At 44.5% G+C, this 15,325-nt stretch overlaps 1 protein-coding gene across 11 annotated transcripts in view; it reads right to left on the bottom strand.

Moving 5' to 3' along the window:
* The window catches only part of palld (palladin, cytoskeletal associated protein), a 121,744-nt gene that overhangs the window by 65,008 nt on the left and 41,411 nt on the right, over positions 1 to 15,325 (bottom strand). The gene's annotated exons all lie outside the window — the stretch shown is intronic.

Below are 15,325 nucleotides of genomic sequence, written 5' to 3'. Positions count from 1 at the left end.
TCTCACTGTTCTCACTGTTCCTTCTCACTGTTCCTTCTTACTGTTCCTTCTCACTGTTCCTTCTCACTGTTCTCACTGTTCCTTCTCACTGTTCCTTCTTACTGTTCCTTCTCACTGTTCCTTCTTACTGTTCCTTCTTACTGTTCCTTCTCACTGTTCCTTCTCACTGTTCCTTCTTACTGTTCCTTCTCACTGTTCTCACTGTTCCTTCTCACTGTTCCTTCTTACTGTTCCTTCTCACTGTTCCTTCTTACTGTTCCTTCTCACTGTTCTCACTGTTCCTTCTCACTGTTCCTTCTCACTGTTCCTTCTCACTGTTCCTTCTCACTGTTCCTTCTCACTGTTCCTTCTCACTGTTCTCACTGTTCCTTCTCACTGTTCCTTCTTACTGTCCCTTCTCACTGTTCTCACTGTTCCTTCTCACTGTTCCTTCTCACTGTTCTCACTGTTCCTTCTCACTGTTCCTTCTTACTGTCCCTTCTTACTGTTCTCACTGTTCCTTCTCACTGTTCCTTCTTACTGTTCCTTCTCACTGTTCTCACTGTTCCTTCTCACTGTTCCTTCTCACTGTTCTCACTGTTCCTTCTCACTGTTCCTTCTTACTGTCCCTTCTTACTGTTCTCACTGTTCCTTCTCACTGTTCCTTCTTACTGTTCCTTCTTACTGTTCTCACTGTTCCTTCTCACTGTTCCTTCTTACTGTCCCTTCTTACTGTTCTCACTGTTCCTTCTCACTGTTCCTTCTTACTGTTCCTTCTTACTGTTCTCACTGTTCCTTCTCACTGTTCCTTCTTACTGTTGTCACTGTTCCTTCTCACTGTTCCTTCTTACTGTTCTCACTGTTCCTTCTCACTGTTCCTTCTCACTGTTCCTTCTCACTGTTCCTTCTTACTGTTGTCACTGTTCCTTCTCGCTGTTCTTTCTCGCTGTTCCCTCTCACTGTTCCTTCTCGCTGTTCCTTCTCGCTGTTCCTTCTCGCTGTTCCCTCTCACTGTTTCTTCTCGCTGTTCCTTCTTGCTATTCCTTCTTACGGTTCCCTCTCACTGTTCCTTCTCGCTGTTCCCTCTCACTGTTCCTTCTCACTGTTCCTTCTTACTGTCCCTTCTTACTGTTCTCACTGTTCCTTCTCACTGTTCCTTCTTACTGTCCCTTCTTACTGTTCTCACTGTTCCTTCTCACTGTTCCTTCTTACTGTTCCTTCTCACTGTTCCTTCTCACTGTTCCTTCTTACTGTCCCTTCTTACTGTTCTCACTGTTCCTTCTCACTGTTCCTTCTTACTGTTCCTTCTCACTGTTCTCACTGTTCCTTCTCACTGTTCCTTCTCACTGTTCTCACTGTTCCTTCTCACTGTTCCTTCTTACTGTCCCTTCTCACTGTTCCTTCTCACTGTTCTCACTGTTCCTTCTCACTGTCCCTTCTCACTGTTCTCACTGTTCCTTCTCACTGTTCCTTCTCACTGTTCTCACTGTTCCTTCTCACTGTTCCTTCTCACTGTTCCTTCTTACTGTTCTCACTGTTCCTTCTCACTGTTCCTTCTTACTGTTCTCACTGTTCCTTCTCGCTGTTCCCTCTCACTGTTCCTTCTCGCTGTTCCCTCTCGCTGTTCCCTCTCACTGATCTCACTGTTCCCTCTCACTGTTCCTTCTCACTGTTCCTTCTCACTGTTCCTTCTCACTGTTCCTTCTCGCTGTTCCCTCTCACTGTTCCTTCTTACTGATCTCACGGTTCCTTCTCGCTGTTCCCTCTCACTGTTCCTTCTCGCTGTTCCCTCTCGCTGTTCCCTCTCACTGTTCCTTCTCGCTGTTCCCTCTCACTGTTCCTTCTCGCTGTTCCCTCTCACTGTTCCTTCTCGCTGTTCCCTCTCACTGTTCCTTCTCACTGTTCCTTCTCACTGTTCCCTCTCACTGTTCCTTCTTACTGTTCTCACTGTTCCTTCTCACTGTTCCTTCTCACTGTTCCTTCTCGCTGTTCCTTCTCACTGTTCCTTCTCACTGTTCCTTCTCACTGTTCCTTCTTACTGTTCTTACTGTTCCTTCTCACTGTTCCTTCTCACTGATCTCACTGTTCTCACTGTTCCTTCTCACTGTTCCTTCTCACTGTTCCTTCTCGCTGTTCCCTCTCACTGTTCCTTCTTACTGTTCTCACGGTTCCTTCTCGCTGTTCCCTCTCACTGTTCCTTCTCGCTGTTCCCTCTCACTGTTCCTTCTCGCTGTTCCCTCTCACTGTTCCTTCTCGCTGTTCCCTCTCACTGTTCCTTCTCGCTGTTCCCTCTCACTGTTCCTTCTCACTGTTCCTTCTCACTGTTCCTTCTTGCTGTTCCTTCTCACTTTTCCTTCTCACTGTTCTTACTGTTCCTTCTTACTGTTCTCACTGTTCCTTCTCACTGTTCCTTCTCACTGTTCCCTCTCACTGTTCCTTCTTACTGTTCTCACTGTTCCTTCTCACTGTTCCTTCTCGCTGTTCCTTCTCACTGTTCCTTCTCACTGTTCCTTCTCACTGTTCCTTCTTACTGTTCTTACTGTTCCTTCTCACGGTTCCTTCTCACTGATCTCACTGTTCTCACTGTTCCTTCTCACTGTTCCTTCTCACTGTTCCTTCTCGCTGTTCCTTCTCGCTGTTCCTTCTCGCAGTTCCTTCTCACTGTTCCTTCTTACTGTTCCTTCTTACTGTTCTCACTGTTCCTTCTCACTGTTCCTTCTCACTGTTCCTTCTCACTGTTCCCTCTCACTGTTCCTTCTTACTGTTCTCACTGTTCCTTCTCACTGTTCCTTCTCACTGTTCCTTCTCACTGTTCCTTCTCGCTTTTCCTTCTCACTGTTCCTTCTCACTGTTCCTTCTCACTGTTCCTTCTTACTGTTCTTACTGTTCCTTCTCACTGTTCCTTCTCACTGATCTCACTGTTCCTTCTCACTGTTCTCACTGTTCCTTCTCACTGTTCCTTCTCACTGTTCTCACTGTTCCTTCTCACTGTTCTCACTGTTCCTTCTCACTGTTCCTTCTCGCTGTTCCTTCTCGCTGTTCCCTCTCACTGTTCCTTCTCGCTGTTCCTTCTCGCTGTTCCTTCTCGCTGTTCCCTCTCACTGTTTCTTCTCGCTGTTCCTTCTTGCTGTTCCTTCTTACGGTTCCCTCTCACTGTTCCTTCTCGCTGTTCCCTCTCACTGTTCCTTCTCACTGTTCCTTCTTACTGTCCCTTCTTACTGTTCTCACTGTTCCTTCTCACTGTTCCTTCTTACTGTTCCTTCTTACTGTTCTCACTGTTCCTTCTCACTGTTCCTTCTTACTGTTCCTTCTTACTGTTCTCACTGTTCCTTCTCACTGTTCCTTCTTACTGTCCCTTCTTACTGTTCTCACTGTTCCTTCTCACTGTTCCTTCTTACTGTTCCTTCTCACTGTTCCTTCTTACTGTCCCTTCTTACTGTTCTCACTGTTCCTTCTCACTGTTCCTTCTTACTGTTCCTTCTCACTGTTCCTTCTCACTGTTCCTTCTTACTGTTCCTTCTCACTGTTCTCACTGTTCCTTCTCACTGTTCCTTCTTACTGTTCCTTCTCACTGTTCCTTCTCACTGTTCTCACTGTTCCTTCTCACTGTTCCTTCTTACTGTTCCTTCTCACTGTTCCTTCTTACTGTTCCTTCTTACTGTTCCTTCTCACTGTTCCTTCTCACTGTTCCTTCTTACTGTTCCTTCTCACTGTTCTCACTGTTCCTTCTCACTGTTCCTTCTTACTGTTCCTTCTCACTGTTCCTTCTTACTGTTCCTTCTCACTGTTCTCACTGTTCCTTCTCACTGTTCCTTCTCACTGTTCCTTCTCACTGTTCCTTCTCACTGTTCCTTCTCACTGTTCCTTCTCACTGTTCTCACTGTTCCTTCTCACTGTTCCTTCTTACTGTCCCTTCTCACTGTTCTCACTGTTCCTTCTCACTGTTCCTTCTCACTGTTCTCACTGTTCCTTCTCACTGTTCCTTCTTACTGTCCCTTCTTACTGTTCTCACTGTTCCTTCTCACTGTTCCTTCTTACTGTTCCTTCTCACTGTTCTCACTGTTCCTTCTCACTGTTCCTTCTCACTGTTCTCACTGTTCCTTCTCACTGTTCTCACTGTTCCTTCTCACTGTTCCTTCTCGCTGTTCCTTCTCGCTGTTCCCTCTCACTGTTCCTTCTCGCTGTTCCTTCTCGCTGTTCCTTCTCGCTGTTCCCTCTCACTGTTTCTTCTCGCTGTTCCTTCTTGCTGTTCCTTCTTACGGTTCCCTCTCACTGTTCCTTCTCACTGTTCCTTCTTACTGTCCCTTCTTACTGTTCTCACTGTTCCTTCTCACTGTTCCTTCTTACTGTTCCTTCTTACTGTTCTCACTGTTCCTTCTCACTGTTCCTTCTTACTGTCCCTTCTTACTGTTCTCACTGTTCCTTCTCACTGTTCCTTCTTACTGTTCCTTCTTACTGTTCTCACTGTTCCTTCTCACTGTTCCTTCTTACTGTTGTCACTGTTCCTTCTCACTGTTCCTTCTTACTGTTCTCACTGTTCCTTCTCACTGTTCCTTCTCACTGTTCCTTCTCACTGTTCCTTCTTACTGTTCTCACTGTTCCTTCTCACTGTTCCTTCTCACTGTTCCTTCTCACTGTTCCTTCTCGCTTTTCCTTCTCACTGTTCCTTCTCACTGTTCCTTCTCACTGTTCCTTCTTACTGTTCTTACTGTTCCTTCTCACTGTTCCTTCTCACTGATCTCACTGTTCCTTCTCACTGTTCTCACTGTTCCTTCTCACTGTTCCTTCTCACTGTTCTCACTGTTCCTTCTCACTGTTCTCACTGTTCCTTCTCACTGTTCCTTCTCGCTGTTCCTTCTCGCTGTTCCCTCTCACTGTTCCTTCTCGCTGTTCCTTCTCGCTGTTCCTTCTCGCTGTTCCCTCTCACTGTTTCTTCTCGCTGTTCCTTCTTGCTGTTCCTTCTTACGGTTCCCTCTCACTGTTCCTTCTCGCTGTTCCCTCTCACTGTTCCTTCTCACTGTTCCTTCTTACTGTCCCTTCTTACTGTTCTCACTGTTCCTTCTCACTGTTCCTTCTTACTGTTCCTTCTTACTGTTCTCACTGTTCCTTCTCACTGTTCCTTCTTACTGTTCCTTCTTACTGTTCTCACTGTTCCTTCTCACTGTTCCTTCTTACTGTCCCTTCTTACTGTTCTCACTGTTCCTTCTCACTGTTCCTTCTTACTGTTCCTTCTCACTGTTCCTTCTTACTGTCCCTTCTTACTGTTCTCACTGTTCCTTCTCACTGTTCCTTCTTACTGTTCCTTCTCACTGTTCCTTCTCACTGTTCCTTCTTACTGTTCCTTCTCACTGTTCTCACTGTTCCTTCTCACTGTTCCTTCTTACTGTCCCTTCTCACTGTTCCTTCTCACTGTTCTCACTGTTCCTTCTCACTGTTCCTTCTTACTGTTCCTTCTCACTGTTCCTTCTTACTGTTCCTTCTTACTGTTCCTTCTCACTGTTCCTTCTCACTGTTCCTTCTTACTGTTCCTTCTCACTGTTCTCACTGTTCCTTCTCACTGTTCTCACTGTTCCTTCTCACTGTTCCTTCTCACTGTTCCTTCTCACTGTTCCTTCTCACTGTTCCTTCTCACTGTTCTCACTGTTCCTTCTCACTGTTCCTTCTTACTGTCCCTTCTCACTGTTCTCACTGTTCCTTCTCACTGTTCCTTCTCACTGTTCTCACTGTTCCTTCTCACTGTTCCTTCTTACTGTCCCTTCTTACTGTTCTCACTGTTCCTTCTCACTGTTCCTTCTTACTGTTCCTTCTCACTGTTCTCACTGTTCCTTCTCACTGTTCCTTCTCACTGTTCTCACTGTTCCTTCTCACTGTTCTCACTGTTCCTTCTCACTGTTCCTTCTCGCTGTTCCTTCTCGCTGTTCCCTCTCACTGTTCCTTCTCGCTGTTCCTTCTCGCTGTTCCTTCTCGCTGTTCCCTCTCACTGTTTCTTCTCGCTGTTCCTTCTTGCTGTTCCTTCTTACGGTTCCCTCTCACTGTTCCTTCTCACTGTTCCTTCTTACTGTCCCTTCTTACTGTTCTCACTGTTCCTTCTCACTGTTCCTTCTTACTGTTCCTTCTTACTGTTCTCACTGTTCCTTCTCACTGTTCCTTCTTACTGTCCCTTCTTACTGTTCTCACTGTTCCTTCTCACTGTTCCTTCTTACTGTTCCTTCTTACTGTTCTCACTGTTCCTTCTCACTGTTCCTTCTTACTGTTGTCACTGTTCCTTCTCACTGTTCCTTCTTACTGTTCTCACTGTTCCTTCTCACTGTTCCTTCTCACTGTTCCTTCTCACTGTTCCTTCTTACTGTTGTCACTGTTCCTTCTCACTGTTCCTTCTTACTGTTCTCACTGTTCCTTCTCACTGTTCCTCCTCACTATTCTTGTAACTGTTCCATAACTACAGACGCTGGGAGATGGGAAGGAAGTACAGGGTGAGGATTTAATAACAAATAGACATGAAACTAAAAAACAACAGCGTCTGGACAAGAGAAACAAAACAACATCAATGCAGATATGAAACTGAGGAAGTGACAGATATAGGCGAGGCAATCAATGAAGTGATGGAGTCCAGGTGAACGATGAAGCACCGTTGCGCGTCACGATGGTGACAGGTGTGAGTAATAATGAGCAGCCTGGCGACCTCGAGCGCCAGAGAGGTGGAGTGGGAGCAGACGTGACATTCTCACTGTTCCTTCTCACTGTTCCTTCTCCTTGTTCTTTCTTACTGTTCCGATGGAGCAGCACTGGGCTGGGCTGACTAGTCCAGATGTGGCCTAGCAGCTGTGGGTACTGTGGGTACTGTGGGTACTGTGAGTGTGAGAGCAGGACGCAGCCACCGTGTAAAAATGACTTTCAATGATCTGAACGATAGCCCTTCATTAACACACCCTTCACCTTCACCATCCTATTCCTATCACACACCCTGTAGTACAATAACATTAGGAAACACACTCTGGTCCAGACATACACACACACACACACACACACACACACACACACACACACACACACACACACACACACACACACACACACACACACACACACACACACACACACACACACACACACACACATACACACAATGGCTGGGTGTGTAAGCTAGGAGAAATTACCTGAGTGTTTTATCCTGGCCTCTCCTTTCCTCTCCCACCCCTAGGCCCCAAGCCAGACGACTTCCAGACATCCCCCACAACCCTCCCCCCCACACACATGCACTAACCCTACTTTATCAGAACCTTGACTACACCCCTCCGTCCATCAGAACAGCTGCTCCTACCAGCTTTACAAATAAACCTGAGGTGAGCTGAGTTCTGTACAGTATCCTACAGTTGGATTTATCAGAGTGGGGAGTAGGAGAGCTGGTTATTGTGAATGTGCCTCATTAAGGTGTAAAATAGGGATTTTGGGCTGTCTGGTCCTCTGAGTATCTGTTACACAACACATCGATGTAAACACAAAGGCTGAACCACCAAAAATGATAAAAATTGCAAGCCATGACAAAAAGTTGAATTGTGAAGGATGAGATAAAACCATCCACAAAACTATCCTTGGCCCTCTCTGGTGCGTGCCGAGGGCCACAGTCACCTCATCTGACCCGGTCGTTAATCGCTGTTGTTGATGGAAAGATTTACAGAGCGAAGCTCAGTTTCACCACAAGACCAAAGAGCCATAAGAGCAGAGAGAGAGAGAGTGTGTTAGGTTTCGTAAATGGCTGATTCAGACTTGAAATCACAGAACAATACAAAGTAATTTGGGGAGAGGGAGAGGGATAGAGATGCCCTTGAATGGATTCCATCAGGACTGCGGAACAGAGGGTTAGAGACCAGAACACACACCCACCACCCAAAAGTGTATATGAGGATAGAGTATGTACGGCATGCATAATGCTCAGTCTCTCCTCAAATGGTGACCACAGGAATCAAGCAAAGAAAAAAACTGGACTAGAGTTAAGGAGCAACACTTACGTCTTTATTCATAATTACAAACTGCACATGAAGTTGAAATAAAACCAGCCAACAGTGAATTTTAGACCAACATTTTTTATATAAAAAAGTATTCAGTAATGCCCTTGGAAGAGTTTCAAAGACAGGCCAAGACCACAGTCTGTAAAGTTCTCAAGTTAGCTTGTTTTTTGTTTAAAAAACTCTCCAAACACACACATACAGTACAGTATGCATGCACACTCGCAGACCCACCTACACTCGCAGACCCACCTACACTCGCAGACCCACCTGCACTCGCAGACCCACCTGCACTCGCAGACCCACCTGCACTCGCAGACCCACCTGCACTCGCAGACCCACCTGCCCTCGCAGACCCACAGACACTCGCAGACCCACCTACACTCGCAGACCCACCTGCACTCGCAGACCCACCTACACTCGCAGACCCACCTGCACTCGCAGACCCACCTGCACTCGCAGACCCACCTGCACTCGCAGACCCACCTGCCCTCGCAGACCCACAGACACTCGCAGACCCACCTACACTCGCAGACCCACCTGCACTCGCAGACCCACCTACACTCGCAGACCCACCTACACTCGCAGATCCACCTGCACTCGCAGACCCACCTGCACTCGCAGACCCACCTACACTCGCAGACCCACCTGCACTCGCAGACCCACCTGCACTCGCAGACCCACCTGCACTCGCAGACCCACCTGCACTCGCAGATCCACCTGCACTCGCAGACCCACCTACACTCGCAGACCCACCTGCACTCGCAGACCCACCTGCACTCGCAGACCCACAGACACTCGCAGACCCACCTACACTCGCAGACCCACCTACACTCGCAGACCCACCTACACTCACAGACCCACCTACACTCACAGACCCACCTACACTCACAGACATAAGGAAACTATTTCACTAATACAGACACACCAGTTGGGGAGCATTATATCAATCTCCTCATTAAAAACCAATACACAGTCACCCCACTGTGAAATGCCATGCAAAATCTAGGGCTCTTGGGCTTTAGGAACTTTATAGAACCTGTGCAAACATCACTGTAAATAGATCTGAAAGCACAATGACACTTAAAGGCTTTGGAACAGTGGGTACACATATGGTCGGGTCTCAACACTAAACACAAATGAGCTCCTACTGCAGTTACCTACGCACCTGTTAAAGTAACGACAACATAATGATTCAACATATTCATTGTTGGAAATGAAACAGGTAGCATTATTCCATTATTGTTGTTTGGGACCTTTTTACTGAAGAATATGTCTGTTTTTTATGATTGTGTTTTGCTTTCTGTGTATCATTGTGTATAATTACATGTATTTTAATGTGTATATGAATGTGTAGTTTAATGTGTTTATTTCATTGTGATGTGTCAGTTTGTGCTAAACAGGGCTCGACTGGTCTTAGCATTGACTCCCTGTCAAAATACAGGTGAAATATATATATATTTTTTATATATACAAAATATGCAGACACTCAGAAACATAACAAGTTTATCTGAAAACTGATTAGAAAAAGGGGCACTAATGGTCTACAGACTAATCTCGCCCATACAGTGCATTCGGAAAGTATTCAGACCACTTGACCTTTTCCACATTTTGCTACGTTACAGCCTTATTCTAAAATAAACGTTTTTTAATTACCTCATCAATCTACACACAATACCCCATAATGACAAACCAAAAACCTGTTTTTAGAAATGTTTGCACATTTATGAAAAATAAAACGGAAATATCATATTTACATAGACCACCACTCAAAAGTTTGGGGTCACTTAGAAATGTCCTTGTTTTCAATGAAAACATAAATTAAATAAGTTGCAAAATTAATAGGAAATATAGTGAAGTTGACATGGTTATAAATAATGCTTTTTAACTGAAATAATAATTGTGTCCTTCAAACTTTGCTTTCGTCAAAGAATCCTCCATTTGCAGCAATTACAGCCTTGCAGACCTTTGGCATTCTAGCTGTCAATTTGTTGAGGGAATCTGAAGAGATTTCACCCCATGCTTCCTGAAGCACCTCCCACAAGTTGGATTGGCTTGATGGGCACTTCTTACGTACCATACGGTCAAGCTGCTCCCACAACAGCTCAATAGGGTTGAGATCCGGTGACTGTGCTGGCCACTCCATTATAGACAGAATACCAGCTGACTGCTTCTTCCCTAAATAGTTCTTGCATAGTTTGGAGCTGTGCTTTGGGTCATTGTCCTGTTGTAGGAGGAAATTGGCTCCAATTACGCGCCGTTCACAGGGTATGGCATGGAGTTGCAAAATGAAGTTATAGCCTTCCTTCTTCAAGATCCCTATTACCCTGTACAAATCTCCCACTTTACCACCACCAAAGCACCCCCAGACCATCACATTGCCTCCTCTATGCTTGACAGATGGCGTCAAGCACTCCTCCATCTTTTCATTTTTTTCTATGTCTCATGAATGTTCTTCTCCGTGATCCGAACACATCAAACTTAGATTCGTCTGCACATAAGCACTTTTTTCCAATCATCTGTTGTCCAGTTCTTTTGCCCCTCCAAATATTTTATTTTTACTGGCCAGTCTGAGATATGGCTTTTTCTTTGCAACTCTGCCTAGAAGGTCAGCCTCCCGGAGTCGCCTCTTCAGTGTTGACGTTGAGGCTGGTGTTTTGCGGGTACTATTTAATGAAGCTGCCAGTTGAGGACTTGTGAGGCGTCTGTTTCTCAAACTAGACACTCTAATGTACTTGTCCTCTTGCTCAGTTGTACACAGCGGCCTCCCACTCCTCTTTCTATTCTGGTGAAGGTAGAACACAGCGTTGTACAAGATCTTCAGTTTCTTGGCAATTTCTCGCATGGACTAGCCTTCATTTCTCAGAACAAGAATAGACTGACGAGTTTCAGATGGAAGTTCATTGTTTCTGGCCATTTTGAGGCTGCAATGGAACCCACAAATGCTGATGCTCCAGATACTCAACTAGTCTAAAGAAGGCCAGTTTCATTGCTTCTTTAATCAGGACAACAGTTTTCAGCTGTGCTAACATAATTGCAAAAGGGTTTTCTAATCATCAATTAGCCTTTTAAAATGATAAACTTGGATTAGCTAACACAACGTGCCATTGGAACACAGGAATAATGGTTGCCGATAATGGACCTCTGTACGCCTAAAAAATCTGCCGTTTCTAGCTACAGTAGTCATTTACATTAACAATGTCTACACTGTATTTCTGATCACTTTGATATTATTTTAATGGACAGAAAATGTGCTTTTCTTTCAATAACAAGGACATTTTGAAGTAACCCCCCAGTATTCAGACCCATTACTATATTGAAGCAACTTTGGCAGCATTTACAGTCTTAAGTCTTCTTGGGTATGACGCTACAAGCTTGGCACACCTGTATTTTGGAAGTTTCTCCCATTGTTCTCTGCAGATCCTCTCAAGCTCTGACAGGTTGGATGGAGGGCGTTGCTGCACAGCTATTTTCAGGTCTCTCCGGAGATGTTCGATCGGGTTCAAGGCTGGGCTCTGGCTGGGCCACTCAAGGACATTCAAAGACTTGACCCGAAGCCACTCCGGCGTTGTCTTGGCTATGTGCTTAGGGTTGTTATCCTGTTGGATGGTTAACCTTCGCCCCAGTCTGAGGAACTGAGCTCTCTGGAGCAGGTGTTCATCAAGGATCTCGCTGTCCTTTGCTCCATTCATCTTTCCCTCAATCCTGACTAGTCTCCCAGTCCCTTCCGCTGAAAAACATCCCCACAGCATGATGCTGCCACCACCATGCTTCCCCGTAGGGATGGTGCCAGGTTTCGTCCAGACGTGACGTTTGGCATTCAGGCCAAAGAGTTCAATTTTGGTTTCATCAGACCAGAAAATCTTGTTTCTCATGGTCTGAGAGTCCTTATGGTGGCTTAAGGACAACAAAGTCAAGATATTGGAGTGGCCATCACAAAGCCCTGACCTCAATCCCATAGAAAATGTGTGGGCAGATCTGAAAAAATTTGAAAAAGTGTGTGCGAGGCCAACAAACCTGACTCAGTTACACCAGCTCTGTCAAGAGGAATGGGACAAAATTCACTCAATTTATTGTGGGAAGCTTCTGGAAGGCTACCCGAAACGTTTGACCCAAGTTAAACAATTTGAAGGCAATGCTACCAAATACTAATTGAGTGTGTGAAAACTTCTGACTCACTGGGAATGTGATGAAAGAAATAAAAGCTGAAATAAATAATTCTCTCTACTACTATTTTGACATTTCACATTCTTAAAATAAAGTGGTGATCCTAGCTGACCTAAGACAGGGACTTTTTACTAGGAACAAATTTCAGGAATTGTGAAAACTGAGTTTAAATGTATTTGGCTAAGGAGTATGCAAACTTCTGACTTCAACTGTATTTAAATAAGTTATTTATTTTTTGTATTGTTAATACATTTGCAAAAAAAACTATGTGTTTTTGCTTTGTAATTAAGGGTATTGTGTGTAGATTGATGAGAAAAAATATATACATTTTAGAATAAGGCTGTAATAAAATGTGGAAAAAGTCAAGGCGTCTTTAATGGCTCTCCTCTTCGTCTGATGATGAGGAATAGGAATCATCGGACCAACACGCAGCGTGGTAAGTGTTCATAGTAAATTTAATTAAATAAACTGAACACTGAATGACAAAAACCAACAAAGAGAGTGAACGACACGAAACAGAAAGCAACTACCCACAAACACAGGTGGGAACAGGCTACCTAGGTATGGTTCTCAATCAGAGACAACGATTGACAGCTGCCTCTGATTGGGAACCATACCAGGCCAAACACATAGAAATATAACACACAGAACAAAACATAGAAATGAAAAACATAGAATGAAAAACATAGAATGCCCACTCCAACTCAAACCAAAATAGAGACATAAAAAAGGAACTAAGGTCAGGACGTGACAGGGTCTGAACACTTTTCAAATGTACTGTATGTTGATAATCTGGGAAACCAAACTGGCAGACGTGCTGACAGCAGCAAAGGAAGGTTCTGTCTTAGATCCTATTTCTCAATCTGTTTTCTCTCTCTGGGGGAGGAATAGTGTCAACAGGAAATATGGAAAGTCTTGCATGGCATCAGATATCTGAAGTTAGGGTGTGTGTGTGTGTGTGTGTGTGTGTGTGTGTGTGTGTGTGTGTGTGTGTGTGTGTGTGTGTGTGTGTGTGTGTGTGTGTGTGTGTGTGTGTGTACACTAAAAGGGAGGGAAGTAATGGTAAATGCTATTTGATACTGGAGTCGCCATTTCTATGAGGCAGGGTTAGGGGTCATGGGCCAGGGTTCAGAGGGAGTATTCTGAACAGAGGACAGCCGGAAAAGATACTGTAGAGTGAGAGAGAAAGGGAACGAAGCTCCATGGAGACAGTGACAGACGCATTTGCAGCAGCTGAGCTGTAAATGATGAATGAGCATGAGTACACGCACAGACACACACACACACACAATAAAATAAGCTGATATATTTAAACTGATATAGAGCCATGTAAAAGGATAGGAAAATAGTGTGATAACGGTAGGAAAATAGTGTGATAAGGGTAGGGAAATAGTGTGAAAGGCAAGGGGCCAGGGTTGCCCTGAGGTGGTGAAATACAAACAAACTTAGCTTTTTTGTTAATGAGTGGCCCAACACTGAAGGAAACCATGTTCAGCATCAAAATACAGTGCCTTGCAAAAGTATTCATCCCTCTTGGTGTTTTTCATATTTTGTTGCGTTACAACCTGTAATTTCAATGGATTTTTATTTGGATTTCATGTAATGGACATTCACAAAATAGTCCAAATTGGTGAAGTGAAATGAAAAAAAAAAACTGCGGAAAAGTGGTGCCTGTGTATGTATTCACCCCCTTTGCTATGAAGCCTTAAATAAGATCATGTGCAACCAAATACCTTCAGAAGTCACATAATTAGTTAAATAACGTCCACCAGTGTGCACTCTAAGTGTCACATGATCTGTCTCAGTATATATACACCTGTTCTGAAAGGCCCCAGAGTCTGCAACTTCACTAAGCAAGGGGCACCACCAAGCAAGCGGCACCATGAAGACCAAGGAGCTCTCCAAACAGGTCAGGGACAAAGTTGTGGAGAAGTGTACAGATCAGGGTTGGGTTATAAAAACATATCAGAAACTTTGAACATCCCACGGAGCACCATTATATCCATTATTTAAAAATGGAAAGAATATGGCACCACAACAAACCTGCCAAGAAAGGGCCAACCACAGTGGAGATTGGAGTATCTGTCCATAGGACCACGTTAAGCCATACACTCCATAGAGCTGGACTTTACGGAAGAGTGGCCAGAAAAAAGCCATTGCTTAAAGAAAAAAATAAGCAAACACATTTGGTGTTCGTCAAAAGGGATGTGGGAGACTCCCCAAACATATGGAAGAAGGTACTCTGGTCAGATGAGACTAGAATTGAGCTTTTGGCCATCAAGGAAAGTGCTATGTCTGGCGCAAACCCAACACCTCTCATCACCCCAAGAATGCACCCGGATGCTTTTCATCGGCAGGGACTGGGAAACTGGTCAGATTTGAAGGAATGATGGATGGCGCTAAATACAGGGAAATTCTTGAGGGAAAGCTGTTTCAGTCTTCCAGAGATTTGAGACTGGGAAGGAGATTCACCTTCCAGCAGGACAATGACTCTAAGCATACTGCTAAAGCAACACTCGAGTGGTTTAAGGGGAAACATTGAAATGTCTTGGAATGGCCTAGTCAAAGCCCAGACCTCAATCCAATTGAGAATCTATGGTATGACTTAAAGATTGCTGTACACCAGTGGAACCCATCCAATTTGAAGGAGCTGGAGCTGTTTTGTCTTGAAGAATGGGCAAAAATCGCAGTGGCTAGATGTGCCAATCTTATGGAGACATAGTCCAAGAGACTTGCAGCTGTAATTGCTGCAAAAGGTGGCTCTAAAAAAGAGTTGACTTTGGGGGGGTGAATAGTTATGCACACTCCAGTTTTGTGATTTTTTTGTCTTATTTCTTGTTTGTTTCACAATAACAAATATTTTGTATCTTCAAAGTGGTAGGCATGTTGTGTAAATCAAATGATACAAACCCCCCCAAAATCTATCTCAACTCCAGGTTGTAAGGCAACAAAATAGGAAAAATGCCAAGGGGGGTGAATAATTTCTCAAGCCACTATAACTTATACCATGACCCAGTAAAGCTCTCTATCAAACACCACAAATCAACATTATAACCGTCAGGTTGCAACATCGCTTAATTTGAGACCCACACTCATATCGGCACTGGAGCCACAACTTGATTTGATCTGATTAATAAAGTCCAGCCCTGGGATAGTCACTCACCCCAGCACCA

Source organism: Oncorhynchus kisutch, linkage group LG13, assembly GCF_002021735.2.
Source record: "Oncorhynchus kisutch isolate 150728-3 linkage group LG13, Okis_V2, whole genome shotgun sequence".
Taxonomy (NCBI): Eukaryota; Metazoa; Chordata; class Actinopteri; order Salmoniformes; family Salmonidae; genus Oncorhynchus; species Oncorhynchus kisutch.
This window is presented reverse-complemented; position numbering and strand designations above follow the sequence as displayed.